Source organism: Caloenas nicobarica, chromosome 16, assembly GCF_036013445.1.
Source record: "Caloenas nicobarica isolate bCalNic1 chromosome 16, bCalNic1.hap1, whole genome shotgun sequence".
Lineage (NCBI taxonomy): Eukaryota > Metazoa > Chordata > Aves > Columbiformes > Columbidae > Caloenas > Caloenas nicobarica.
The window spans coordinates 8,798,644-8,812,317 of record NC_088260.1 but is presented as its reverse complement, the minus strand read 5'-3'; the positions used below and the strand labels follow the sequence as shown (position 1 = coordinate 8,812,317).

The 13,674-nt window shown below is 47.0% G+C and overlaps 1 long non-coding RNA gene across 1 annotated transcript in view; it reads left to right on the top strand.

The window, feature by feature from the left end:
- LOC135995335 (uncharacterized) overlaps positions 1-13,674 on the top strand; it is a 32,111-nt gene that overhangs the window by 15,564 nt on the left and 2,873 nt on the right. The window lies entirely within an intron of this gene.

Here is a 13,674-nt window from a genome sequence, read left to right as displayed (position 1 = left end):
AAACTTCTTTAACAGTTAAAATTGTTCTACTTCATATTTTACTATTTCAAAAGGGACAAACACATTCTGAAAATAAGGATATGGCTGTCATTTGCACAGTGAAGCTTTTAGGTGTCTGTATGTATTTGAAGTGGTATTGTTCTCACATTCTAGCTGGCAGGGGTGTAAACCTCTCAGGCTTTAACCATATTATGCTGGCACCATCAACCCTTAACACGGACAACTTCTGCAGTATGGATAGGCGTATTTAAACTCCATTGTGATATTGGGGGCGTCAGGAGCTCCAGCTGCCTAGTACTGAGTCTCTCACTCTCGTTCTGTGTTGCGAGCAAGTAAGAAAATAAATGTGGTGCTATAACATAGCCCTATCTCCTGTGTTTCCTTGCACACATTCCAGCTGCCCTGGGCTTTACACCACACTGTGCCATGGCCGTGTGCTACACACAGCTAGTCCTGGTGAGGAGGGGTAAAGATAAACTGAAGCAATGAGTTTAGCAATGCATCAGCCAGATTATCTCAGCTTCCTGCATGGTGCCAAAACTTCCCCGAGTTGGCTCTTTGATGCTTGGCCTCTTTGTCTTTAACCCCAGGAAGACCAGAGAGGTGGTTTTCACCCTTCCGTGTGCTGTCAGCCACAGCCTCTCTGAGAAGGGGGTGAGACAACAGTGCCCAAAGGGCAAGTGTGGGAGGAGTGAGGGTGGGCAGCTGGAAGCCAGGGGCTTGGGACACCGGCTGCTCTTGGTGCAGCCAGCACTGTGATGGCCCCAGGGCAGTGCAGGAAGACTGGGCTTAGAGGGAAGTTGGCTAAAAAACATCAAATGGAAGATAGCAGTGTATGGAGAAGCATGGCTATATTAGAGCAGGGGAGCAGAGTGCTAATATATTGGTGGCATGATCAGGTATCTGGCAGGGTTTGTTTGCAGCGAGGCCAAGCTGAATATTCTGCTGCAGAAATGATTTCTTGCTTTGCAGGGGAATTTCTGCCAAGTCCCTTCCTCTTCTGGCTCCCAGGTCTGGGTGTCTTGCCTAAGTCCTGGGGCTTCCAACCAGTTTCCTGGCCCCTGCAGACTAAGGCGATGCCAGTATTTCTAAAAACAGCCTGTGCTCTCTCCTCCTCCTCACTTTGGTGAATTCCTGCCTCCTCCCTTTCAAGCAATGCTTATTCAGCTTTCCTTGCTAGGTTCTCCCCTGCTCTGGAGCAAACCGAGCCCTGACCTGAGGAGTGGAGTAGGTAATGCAGGAGGGGCAATTTTAGGAAATATTCAGCCTTCCCTGCTATTACAAGACAGGTCTGACTGCTTTGAGCTGCTTTCTACCTTCAGCACTTGCTTATTTGTCCCAGCAATGCTTAAATGGACTCTTTTAAAGCTTTGTGTTTGTTTTTTTTTCTTTCCTATCTGAAGAAAAAACTGTATTGTTTGGGATCTAGCCCAGTTAATCAACACTGGGCTGTGCTTTAAACTGTAAGGACTGGGGGGAAAAGGCTCCCCCAGGTACGTGGCACCCACCGATGGGTGCTGGTATGGAGGGTGTCAGGGAAAGGGAATCTCAGTCGTGGCTGCAAGCTGGGAAGGGCTCATGCCCCACTGCAGCAGGGCCACGGTCACCCCTTCCGCACATGAGCAGAGCCATTGCACTGGTGCAGTGAAGGTCCGGGGGCCCTCCAGGCTGGAGGGAGGGGGTCACCTCACCCTGGGGCTGTGGGCTGCTGGGTGCCCGAGCAGCCGTGGGTGATGCCAGGAGCCAGTGGGCAAAGCCGGGAGCCGGGCTCAGGGACAGGCTGCCTGAGGAGGCTGGGATGGTGCCACGGGGCTGGCGTGAGCTCCTCCAGCAAGGCGAAGCCCGTGTGGGTCGGGGGGAGGCCCGTGGGAGAGGAGGGGAGGCGGGGGATGCCTAAGGCAAGTGGCTCTCCCTGTCGTCTTGTATGTCAGACTTGATTAGATTTGGCTGGGGCGAAGGCCTCCACGCTGCGAGGGGTGGGGTCTGGCTGGAGGGGCAAAGGCAGGCCCTCCTTCCTTTATGTGCTGCTGAAAAGTGGCCTTTGTTGTGGGGTCTGCAGGCTTTGTGCCCTCCTGGAACTAGTGCCCCTTTCTCCATGCTTCAGCCCCCGAGAAAGATGAGCAACCCTGTCTTTTTGTGTCAGATCTGAGCTCTGCCTTGCTCCTGTGCTTGGGTCTCGCACTGACCCTCAGGGGTCGAGAGAAACATTTTTCCTGCTAGTTTGGAGTTAATTTGAAACTTGCATTTGGCAAGGATCCAGCAAGGTGTTAAGCTACTTTCAGTTGGGATTTCCCCCCAGGTCTCTCTCCCCAGGTTTCTTCAGCCCTTTGCAAACGAGTTAGAAGAACAACTGGAGATAGAAACTCAAATAAAATCTGCTGTTCCAGATCTTTCTGCAAACGTGGCCCCCTCAGCCTGAGTGATCTGCAGTCAGCAATTTCCCATAGGGGTTTCCATCCTAAGGTTTTGTTGTGATAGTATTAATTTTGAGCAACATAACAGAATGGGAGTAAGCAGCCCTTAGTTGACTTTATGGACCCCTGGGCTCAGGGATGGGTAATGGTCCATCCCCTACAAACTGCATACAAAAACCTCTCTGTATCAGAGAGCCACAAGATATGTATACCCTGCAGACCAGAGAGCTCAGAGGGTGGGAGGGCGAAAGGTGGGTGTTCCAGGGAGCAATTTTTAGACCATGGAGTCACAGGGGTCTTGGCTCTCGACCGTGGGTCGAAGCTGGACTTGAACGTGCCTCTGTGTCCAAGGATGGTGCAGTGATACTGCTGCCTTGCTTCTCAGTGCTGAAAGCCTGAGTTGCCCAGTGGTCCCTGTGCCACCCCAGTGCCATTACTGTAAGTCACCTGAGCTACGTGTGAACTGCTGTTGCGGTATGTACAGCTCAGAAGTGCCACTGTTTTTTTGCTTACACTCCAGTGTATATGCTTCTGTGTGCAGTGGGTGGTTTATTTTCAAAGCAGTGTAGAGGAGATGCCCTTCAGGTCACTTTCTGAACATAACATGCATGATTGCTAACCAAACGCTGGGTCGCAAGGCTGAAGCAAGGAACCCTTCCTAAGGCTGCCCATCTGCATTCACCAGGGCAGCACCAGAAGGGCTGCTGCAAACTCGTCAGAGGAGTGGATAGGTTGCCATCTTTTTGCCCATTGCACCTGCAACACATCAGTCCCTATGCTATGCTCTTATGAGGGCTTTCAAACATCATTTTATCTTGTCCAAGGCCAGGAAGCACAAGGGCAAGGAAACAATTTTCAGATGACAATTGGTTTGATGGTATTTACTATGTGTTTTCATTGCTTTGGTTAAAAGAATTGTCAGAGTACAGTAGATGGAGCTCTGGCTATCTGTCTTTAGGCAATGGATCTTTAATATGACCTGTCCCTCCTGTGGTGCCTTTGAGAATTTGGAAACGATGGCTGACCTAAAGATTTCTTCTCTGCAGACTAATGCTCTCACTGCCCTGGGCCTGCATAAAGGTTTGGCACTGCAGGGGTTAAATAGCTTGAGAAGGGTGGAGGATTCTTCAGCCAAACCCAAACTGATTGCACCTGGTTTGCTCAACCTGTGTGTAAATGACACCATGGTCTTCCCACCCCCACCCCAGCAAATGCCACAGGGGCTGCCAGGGCGTACGTGCAGGCAGGGCTGTGTGAGCAGGTGTGGGGCCCGCAGCGGTGGGAGGCTCCTCGCCCCGGCCCGGAGCAGCCGTGCCAGGCACACGCACACAGGAGCCTTGTCAACTGTAATCGCCATCAGCCACTGAAATGACAGGGAGCCAAAGGAAAAAGTCTCCTTTGTTAAAATTTCCAGCCTCTTGTTAAACATACTTGTCGGTTACTGACGAGGCGTGGTAGGGTCTGCTCCTCTTGAGCAGGAAAAGTGCAGATTTTGTTAAGCGTGGGTCAGGCAGCGTGCTCAGCCCGTGGGTGGCTCTGTGTCTTGCAGTGGACGCGGCTCCGCGTTCCCAGCCAGGCTGGTCGGTGGTCAGACCCGCTCCTGCTTTGCTCAGCTGTCCCTCTGGGACAGTGCTAGCTGGACACGTAGAAGAATTGGAAGCGAGGAGGTTGCTCACACAGGTGAGCATTGCCCTGCTGTCCTGAGGAGGTGACGAAGGGTTTGGCACCATAGACTAAGGACTCAGAATCTAGTCTTAGGGAATTGCTAAGGAGGCAGTGAATTCCTTATAGGAAACTAGTCTGGAATTGTGTTCTGGGAAACTATGCTTCTTTTAGTGTGGGTGTCTCGTGCAGCTCTGAAGATGATCACTACCATACAGCAGAGAGGACGAAATTATTCACATTTATTGTCTCTTCTCCCACCCTGACTCCAGGCGGAGCCAGTCCCTCCTTTGCACACAAAGACCATCGTCACTGGATCATCCAGCTCTGCAGTAGCCCATGATTTTTTACATGTCAAGATATTGTTAATTTCTTGCTTCTGTGTCCACCTAGCATAAATCTGTGGGTATAAATGATGCTATCCTGCTTATTTTAGTAAAGTTCTACCCAGCCCCAGTGCAGGGAGTTTGGCCCAGAGCTCCCGAAGGCTGACCTGCATTTGGGTTTTCTTTGGCATCGTATAAAGGCTCTGAGGTGAGTGGCTCTGAGGTGAGTGGTAAGGGCTGGGGAGGTTCCATGTTGTGGCCCAGCTGGCGTGTGCAGCCACAAATAATAATTAATTGGCTCTTTAAGAAGTCTTGCAAACTCCTTTTTTTTTTTTTTGTCTGTCTGTCTTAAGCTCCTTTTAATTAACTTCAGTCATGTCCCAACACATCATCTTGGCTGAATCATAGACCTCACTGTGCCAGTTTTTCACATTCCTGAAATACACAGACCGCCAGTGTTGCGAATGCAGCTCAGAGGCAGCGGCTCAGAGGAAGTCGGGCAGCTCTCCTGGAACTCAGAAACTTTCAGGAACTGTTGTGAAATCGAGAAGCTACACAGACCGGCCTCTTTGCTTCAGACTCCCGTGCTGCCCAATTCCCAACAGTGTTGCCGTCTTGCACTTTACCACTGACTCAAGGAGCGGCAATTGTTGCAGGCACCTGTGTACAAGCATCTTTGTTCCTTTTGAAAGCACCTTTATTCAGGTTACAGTGCTTGGATCATACAGCCTTTTTTTCCCCATTCAAGAGCTTGTTTCTTTGTCACACTTCTTACTGCAAAGGGTCAGTTTTCAAGATCATGGGGCATGTTAACAAGATACTCAGGCGTACTTAGTCGCCAAACAAAGTCTGTGTGGCAACAGGACAAACTTTTGTGTCTCTTGGCTAGAAAACTTCAAGCCTTCCCTAAGGGCTTTCTCCTGTGGAGGAATTTGGGGTTCTGGAGTGAGTCTTTATGCACTATGACCTGGCTATGCTCTCACCAGTGCTGATGGAAATAATACCAATGTTTCCATGGACTCAAAGCTGTATCAACACGTCGTCCATTGGTCTATGTGTTTTGAGCTGTAGACTTCTGCGTTTGATAACTCAGAATCAATTTTAGCACCCCATTTAACAATATGTTTACTGAAAAGAAGGGTCTTATTGTAATCTCTTGGTACTTGTTTAAAGAGTACAACTTTGATAATGGAGTTGTCCAACTTGGGAAGTTTAATACTAACTTGAAGTGTTAGTATTCAGTGGTTAAAAGCTGAAGCTCAGTAAAGTGAGGTGAGAAACAGAGTGCAGCATTACAGTTGTGAGGATCTTCATCCATTTGAATAGGGTCCCACTGTATTCTTCATTCCTAACCATGTTAAAAATCAAGTTTGGAAGTAGTCTCCAAAAGAAATGAGCATATTAAAAAAAAATTTAAAAGGAATTGACTCAGGGATTCAGGATGCCTCTGTGCTCCATGCTGAGGAATAAAGGTTTGCAATTTACCTTCTGCCCTTAATGAGAAAGGAAACAGGGCATTGTGATAGTGGGTTCAGGTGGCATGTCCCCAGGCTGCGGGTGCGGAGCCACGACTTGCCCAGAAAACTCCTTCAGCAATGCTTGTGTTTCTGTAGCAGCTCCAGGAACGACTGCTCTGAGACAGACAGTGGTGGCGTGTTGGATTGTTATGGTGGCCAGTTCTGAATAGGTGTGAGGAAAACACATATGGTAGCTGAGAAAAAGCAAAGAGGGGAAAAAATGCCTCAGCCTTTTGGGAAAAGGATAGGAAAAACAGGAAAGGTAATTACAAGCAAGCACCAGGATGGAGCATGGGAGCAATGCCTGAATTGCTGGGGGCTGTATAGAAGCTCTGAAGACATAGGCACATTGCAAATGGGTAAGAAGCAGGAGCAGCATTCGATAATGAGCAAGAGAGTAAAACAAAACTACCACTGATGAAGAATGTCTTGTCGTTCCTGTGGAACTCAAGCTAATTCCTTCTGCATCTGGTGTATGACACTTAGCTGTGTGTACAGACTCTGACCTTGCTGCACCAACCACTAATATGATGTAGAAGTTGCTTATGTTGGGCAGAAAAGATGTTAGAAGTCAAATAGCAAAATATACTGACAGTGGGAAAGAGAGAAAGAGAACTGCAGGAGCTGTTAGGGTGAACAACTCAACTCTGTTGCCTGTTCAGGAATTATGTGTCCGCTGAGACACAAAGGATTTGGGTCTTTCCAGTTCCAGCCTTAGGGAAAGACCACGTAAGCTACAGTGCGGTAGTTAAGGAATATATTTCCTCTGACATACTTTAGTTCTAACTACTTGGCTTTAAGGAGCCTGTTAATCACTGTTAATCTCTGCTTCCCAGCGTCCCAGGGAGAACGCTGCCACGGATCTGGATGCTGCCAAACCCAAGGCAGCGTTCGCTCCAGGTGCACAGAAAATTGCAACCTGGAGTGGGTTGGACCCCAAAAGAGGCACATATCCGAAGGCTGGCATGCCAAAAGCGCATGGCTCTAACAAGAGTGATATACCCTGTCATGGACTTTATGATGATATTTTTCCTGAAATTCTTCCTCTCGTGAATAGTAAACAGTGGTTTCTAAAGCATTTACTGGGCACCCAACCCAGAAGAGGTGCCTGAACAGCAAAATTAAAGTATGGTGTCAGAGTGAGAGGGCCAGACTCAGCCTTGAGCCATTGACAGCCTGTTTAATTCACTCACTGAGGTGCAGGAAGGAGAAAGGAAAACTGAGTCACTGGTTGTTAGAAATTATGAAAACGATGATCAGGACCTGATCAGAAAGATCCCTCAGTAATGTGGAGGCAAGACTTCAAAACACCACTGAGGAGTACGCTTGAACAAATCATGCAGTGATGTAATATCTTCAGCTATGTGTTTCTTTCAACAGACCACCTCTGCCTAGGAATACTAGGAATCTTCAGGTCCTGATAGTTGGAGTGTTTGTCCTGAGGATCTGGTGTCATACCTGTGTTTACAAGCAAAAATAAGTGCATGTTTGTAGCAGCTTTTACACTACCCGTCACTGCTTTTTCTTAGCAATACTGGTTTTTGTAAGTGAAGGAGTTAATATAGCTCTTTCACACCAGGTAGAGACCCCACGCCTCTTAGGGATGCAGGAAGGGAACAAGATCCTTGTACAAAAGTTTGGGATTACATAATGTGAAAAGTAACGAGTGGTGGGGAGAACGCAAACAGCTCAGGTGGCAGCACTCAGAACTGTGGGCTGCTGACTAGCCACTGGTGCCTTCCGAGAGCTGACAGGGCAGCTACAGCCTTGCTGACTTCGCTACTCAAATAAATGCATAAAATAGTTCTTAGCTTGGCTTCCCTGTGTTCCCCATGGCTGTAGCTCCCACAGGGGTTCCCCAGCGCTGTGTGGCGATGGTGCGATTCACAGTACAGAAAAGGCTGGGAAGCTCCGCTTTCCAGTGTTGTTCTGTCTGCTTCCACCTCGGAAGGGAGGTTCTCAGATGTTCTGCAGGGTTGTGTACCAGCAGTTTTCAGCCTGTTTCCAGTTCCAGCAGAGTTCAAAAGAGGAAGATACTCCCATTATTGTTTTGCATGATAACAAGTTAGGCAAGCATCATTTTTGGATGCAGTTGATGGGAGACTGGTTGCTGCCAGTGCCAAGTGGGCGTCTTATTTGAGACTATCAAATGATGTCTGTTATATTCAACGCTTTGTTGGATTTCCTGCTTGGAAAGTCATGCATGTGCCAGACAGACAGAGTTTTCTATTTTGGCATTAAACTAGTCTTGGCACTCAGCGCAAACTGTTTACTTTAAAAGCTTAATTTTAAATGTAGTTTGGAACACTCGAAAATGTCTACAAATCAACAGCAACAGAGAGGAGACTAGAGCATCATTTTCTTAACTCCTGTGTCATTTTGAAATACCTTAATCTGCTTTGAAAATACCTTAATAATAACCAGCTTTGAAATACCTTAATCTTTGCTTTATGTGAGCCTCTTCTGGATTATTCATGCAGTGTCTCTTGCTGAATTAGACAGTAGAGAATGGGTAGCTCAAAGACAGGTAAAAACTGAGACCACGAAAGAGCATAATGGACAGCAACATTTAAAGTCCTTTCAGTATTGTTTAACCCTTTCTTGTGATATATCACTGGTGGAAGGAGAACATATTCCATCTTATTGAGCAGTGAACAGAAATAGCCTGTGTTAGGATCTTGAAGGGCAGTCTCCAGCCTGCTGCAAAGCCAGTGGACATGCTGACATGCAGTGCCATTAATTTCCACCTAGCAGAGAGGTTTTTAGAGTGCCAAGCGTGACGCGAGAGTACAAAACACTTCATTCATCAAAGCCGAAAGTAAGAAACTCTGTGTTTTTGGTTTTAGAAGTAACTTTTTGTACATTTATGACTTTTTCCACATTAAACATCAGTTATGGTTTGGAAATTGTTCAGGCAAGAGGTATGTGGTTTCTGCTCCCGAATATCAGCAGCAGTTTTGCTAGGTTCAGTCTCTATTTTATGTTGACTCTTTTTTGGCTTTTCACTAATCTTTCGGTTGGACCTCTTTGGAGCAGGCTGCCTCAAGGAGAACCTATAGCCTTCTTTCTAAATGCAGACTAACTGATCTGCTTAAGCTAAAGAAGATGACATTGGTATAGGGAATTTTGTCTCAGAAGCCAGACTTCTGCAAAGTACTTGGTGAAGAAGTACCTTTCCTGGGATATTCCCTCATCAGAGCAATTGCTGGAACAAATTGAGAAATAGGAATTTCACACCTGGACTTTTGAGACGTGAGTTGATAGATTTTTCCATAGGCAATGTGAGAAGTTATGGACTAGCTGTTGAATTTTCAGTTAATTCTATTCCTGCTGAATAAATGGTAAAGACCTGGTGCAAGATCTTGGTTTATGGCCTAGGACATCGATTTTACAAATCTTACTGAGATTTCAAGGGCCTTCTTTTGCAGACCTTTCTATGCATAAGTGTCACATTTGAAGTGAGAGTGGATGGAATTATGTAAATACGTTCTCTGTGTGTGTCAAGGCAGAGGAGACACTGTGGGCTGGATGTGCTGTTGTTCCTGCAGCATTTTGGATTGTAGTACTAATTCTTTCTTTAGCTGACCAGGCAGGACGGGATTTAAAAGCAAGTGCTGTTTTTTGACTTTCTATATACAATGCTCCATCCAAGAAGAGCAACTTGTCTTTCCCCTGTTGATAAACACCCTGCAAGGTTCTGCTCCATGCTGAGCCCACTTACTCCACTGACTTATTCATGATAAATAAATGCTGTGGGGTGTCTGAATGCAGCGACAGGTGCTACAGTGCACAAACTTTGAGAGCTGCTAAAAAGGGGCTGTCTCTGGCAATGTCAGGAGATGCCGCTCAGAGGCAGCTTTCCAGCCTGGCCACTGCCGGGGCTGCATTCACCTGGGACTCCCCAGACACTAGTCACTCCTCTTGTCCTCTCCCCACAAAACCTGCTCTCCAGCCCAGTGCTCCTCCTGCCCCCAAGGATGAGAGACCCGTTTTCTGCGAGGAAACCAGTGCCATCTGAGGGTACGTCCCTCAGATGTACCAGTGCAGAGGGAATCCCTGCCGTCTTTCCTGAGGTGTGCTGCCAAGAAAAATAGCACTGAGTAGAGGTCTTATTTTATTTCCTTGCTCCTGCCCGAATAAGGAATGAATAAGACATCCTGCAATGTGCTAGGGGAGTTTCTTTAGCTCTTTGGCCCTTTGCTTCACAGCCCAGCCACTTTTGGTGCTGGGTGCCTCTGTCTGTCTCTTCTCTGGTGCAGTGATCTTTGAGACTGAAGTTTGCAAAAGTTGCCTCCGTTGGTAGCCCGTGTAAAGCTGTCTGGAGCATGACATGTAATGCCTGGTGCCTCTGGAACTGGGGATAGAAACCTGCTTGGAGGAAAAGGGTGTTGCAGCTACATTTTTACATTTGTTTCCATTTTAATGTTTGATTGTTTTCTTCCTGACCATGATTATCCACCTGTCTGTGTTGGTGTACAGCAACGCTGAATTTCAAGGAGAGAAAACAAAGCTTTTGTTTTGTTTCCCTCGCTTGGCTGAACTTTTTGCCTTGTGCCTACTGTGTACCCCGGCTGCTTCTGCAAGTCAAACATGCCTCTATTTCTAAACCCGGTTTCTCCTTCCTGGTGCCCTGGGCTAGGGGTTGGAGTGTTTATCTCTAGTCTCCAACAGCAGAACAGCCTGGAACAGCCAGAATTCATTCCCATCCTACCCAAGTCAGGACCACAAGCCTACGCTTGGCGGTGCAAGCTCTCCTAGCTCGGTCTGCAGCTTGCTTTGTGATGGTTTCCCAATAATGGGAAGAGATGATGAAAGCAAAGAAAGACTCACAGATGGGGAAAGATATCTCAGGGCTGCCAGGGCAGCTGTTCGAGGTCTCTGAATCAGATGGAGACAGAACTGCACCACCCTCAGCTTCCCCACCCTCAAACAAGCCTTCTCCCATGTGCAAAGCAAAACCCGCCCCACCCCGGCCATGCCGTTTGAGCTAATGGCCTGGTTAATAAATGGCACATTCCGAGGGTAATCCTGTCAAAGCCTTCCTGACATCCCCATTGATAATATTAACCACAAAGCGCTCCCCTGCTCATCTGATTAATACCAGAAGAATTCTACTTGATTAGATCATTACTGAGAGGAAATGTAGGAAAGACAAATATTCCAGGGAAAAATGAGGCTTTAGACAAGGGGAAGATCACAAGTGTCCACAGTTTGTAAAGTTTTTCACCTGGAGGAGAGGGAAAGGTTTGTGAGTGTCTTCTCCTCTCTGACAACCCTTGCAAGAGTATGCGTGTCCCAGCCTTTCTTCTTTGCCTATAATTCATTCACATCATGTTGATATGAAAGCTATAACCCAAGCAAGTGCACGCATCTTTGAAGGGTTGGAGACTTTGAATGTAAAGTCCCAAGGGCAGACACCCATGTAATTGTTTCCTTGAAGAGCCTGGCAAGGTCACGTTAGTGCAATTCAGAGCTTTGGCACACCACTGAGAGCAGAGGGAGGAGCAGAGTTTCCTTCTCTATCTCCACCCTGCCGTTCTCCTTCCCTGGAAAAGCTGGGATAGTAGTTTGGAGGCTGGGTAAGAAATCCAGTATTTTGGGAAAGATACTGGGCTGCTGCTCTCATCCTTTCCTACCCTTTCCAGAGCTGTGGTTCTTGGTTATCTCATGTTAGATAAATGATAGCTCTTCATGCCTTTCAGGCTGCCTGCAGATTCAGGCAGGCATCGCATGATTCCTTCCACATGGGCTTTTAAGTATTTCTCACCCTGCAGGCTTCTAGATGTGGTGGTGGGGGGGAGTGGCTTTTTTAAATGAATGTGGAGATTGTGATACAGGAGTAGAGCAGGCCTTCAGCCCTGTCTGCTGATGCTGGCTTTGATACCTGCGGTGCCTGCATCCTTGTTTCTTCGTCACAGTGAAGTACAACAAGGTTTGGTCACGTAGATACGATCAGAACAGGAGCAAACAAACCTGAGCTGTTGTTACCTGTGTGTGTCACTGTGGCAGCTCCCTGTAACTGGAGTCTGCTTCACTGACCAAAGCAAGTAGTAATGGGAAATAGAGGTGTGGAGGAGAGAAAAGAGCAAGTTTTTGGAGTTGGATATGATTAGCTGATGTTTGTAAATACTGAACGGGAGGGAATAAAGAGCACAAAGCCACTTCTCACCGATTTCTACTGGTAAGGGTGTTTGAACATAGGAACAGGTTGCCCAGAGAGGTTGTGGAGTCGCCATCCTCAGAGATGATTCAAACCCAACTGGACATGTCCTGGGCAACCTGCTATAGTTGACTCTGCCTTGAGCAAGGGGGTTGGACTAGATGATCTCTAGAGGTGCCTCCAACCTCAGAGATTCTGTGATTCACTTGCAAAATACCTGTTAGAGGGTGGTTGTGATAAGCTGGCTTGGGAGGTGAAACCAGCTTCAGAAGTTCTTATGGATCCCTGAAAATATCCTAGTTAAAAACAGCTCTCCATATTTTTTTGTTAAAGTTGGGGTTTTTTCAGGCTGTACTGGAACATAGCCTGCAGACTCATTGATAATCACAACTAGGGGAAGGGGTGAACTGTAATACCATAGCAAAGCCAGTGGAAAGAAGAAATTTTTAAGCTAGCTCAATTATTTGAGGTAATCTGGCATCTAGTTACACTTGAGTCCCTGCTCCCAAAGTGGAGGGCTATGCCATTCCCTGCTAAGATAGCAAGCTTGGCATTTGCCTTAAGATATGAGAAGAGGATCTAGGAGGTCTAGAAGAGGAGAGCTGAGAGGGCCTGAGGCCCTTAAACAGAATGAAGAAGGGTGATAACATCATGGAGTAGTAAAGGGCTGGAGGGACAATACAAGTAATACAAGGAGAATGAGTGTAATTTGTTCTCCATATCCAGGACATATAGGACAAAATGTCAAAGATTTTAACTACAGCAAGACATTAGGAACAAATCTTTACAGCAATAACACTAATGAAGCCCTGGAACAAAGTGCACAGGTGGCTGTGGAGTCTGTGAAGGCAATAGTTAAAACAGAGTATAACAATTTCAGTCAGGGATAGCAGACCGAGCTGACTTGCTTTGGAACAAGCAGATGGATGGACGACAAGGTCCTTTTCTGTCCTCAGTTTCTGTCATTCCATGGACAGCGGGAGTTAAAATGCAGCTGAGACCATGCCTATAGCACGGGGCTCCTCTCTCCTTCGCTTAGATTTGAACTTACAGGGGAAAGCAACCCTATGGTTTTCTTACCCTTGGACTTTCTCAGCATGTGAGATGCACCATCTTGTGTGGCTTTTCACATCTGATGATGTCACCAAGTTCAGAGTTAGTCCTGAGTCCAGCTCCCCTCTTTGCAGAGAAGCTCAGTACCAGAATTGGCCTTTTTGTTGAGCTGAATGCTGGTTGTTTTCCTTCCCGGTCAATAGCCTTTCTAGAAGACCTGCGCACTGTGAAATTTAAAGCCTGGCAATCATATAACTTGCTGCTAATGTCAGCATGTGTAAAAATGTCATTATACACGATGGTGGCTCCTAACATGGAGCAATTCCTTAGGAGAGGGAGTGTGGTGGAAAGACAGACAATCTGCCTGGAGTGAGAGAGGCAGCCTTTGCGTGTTAACTGATCTTATGGAAGGAGGGGAAATAAGTTCATGAAATAATAAAAGATTGTACTGCAGAGTAATTTGGGCAGCAGTTCCTGTATGAGAAACATCTCTAACTCAGTGAAGGACTTTCAATCCTGATCTGACACATCCACAGGGAATT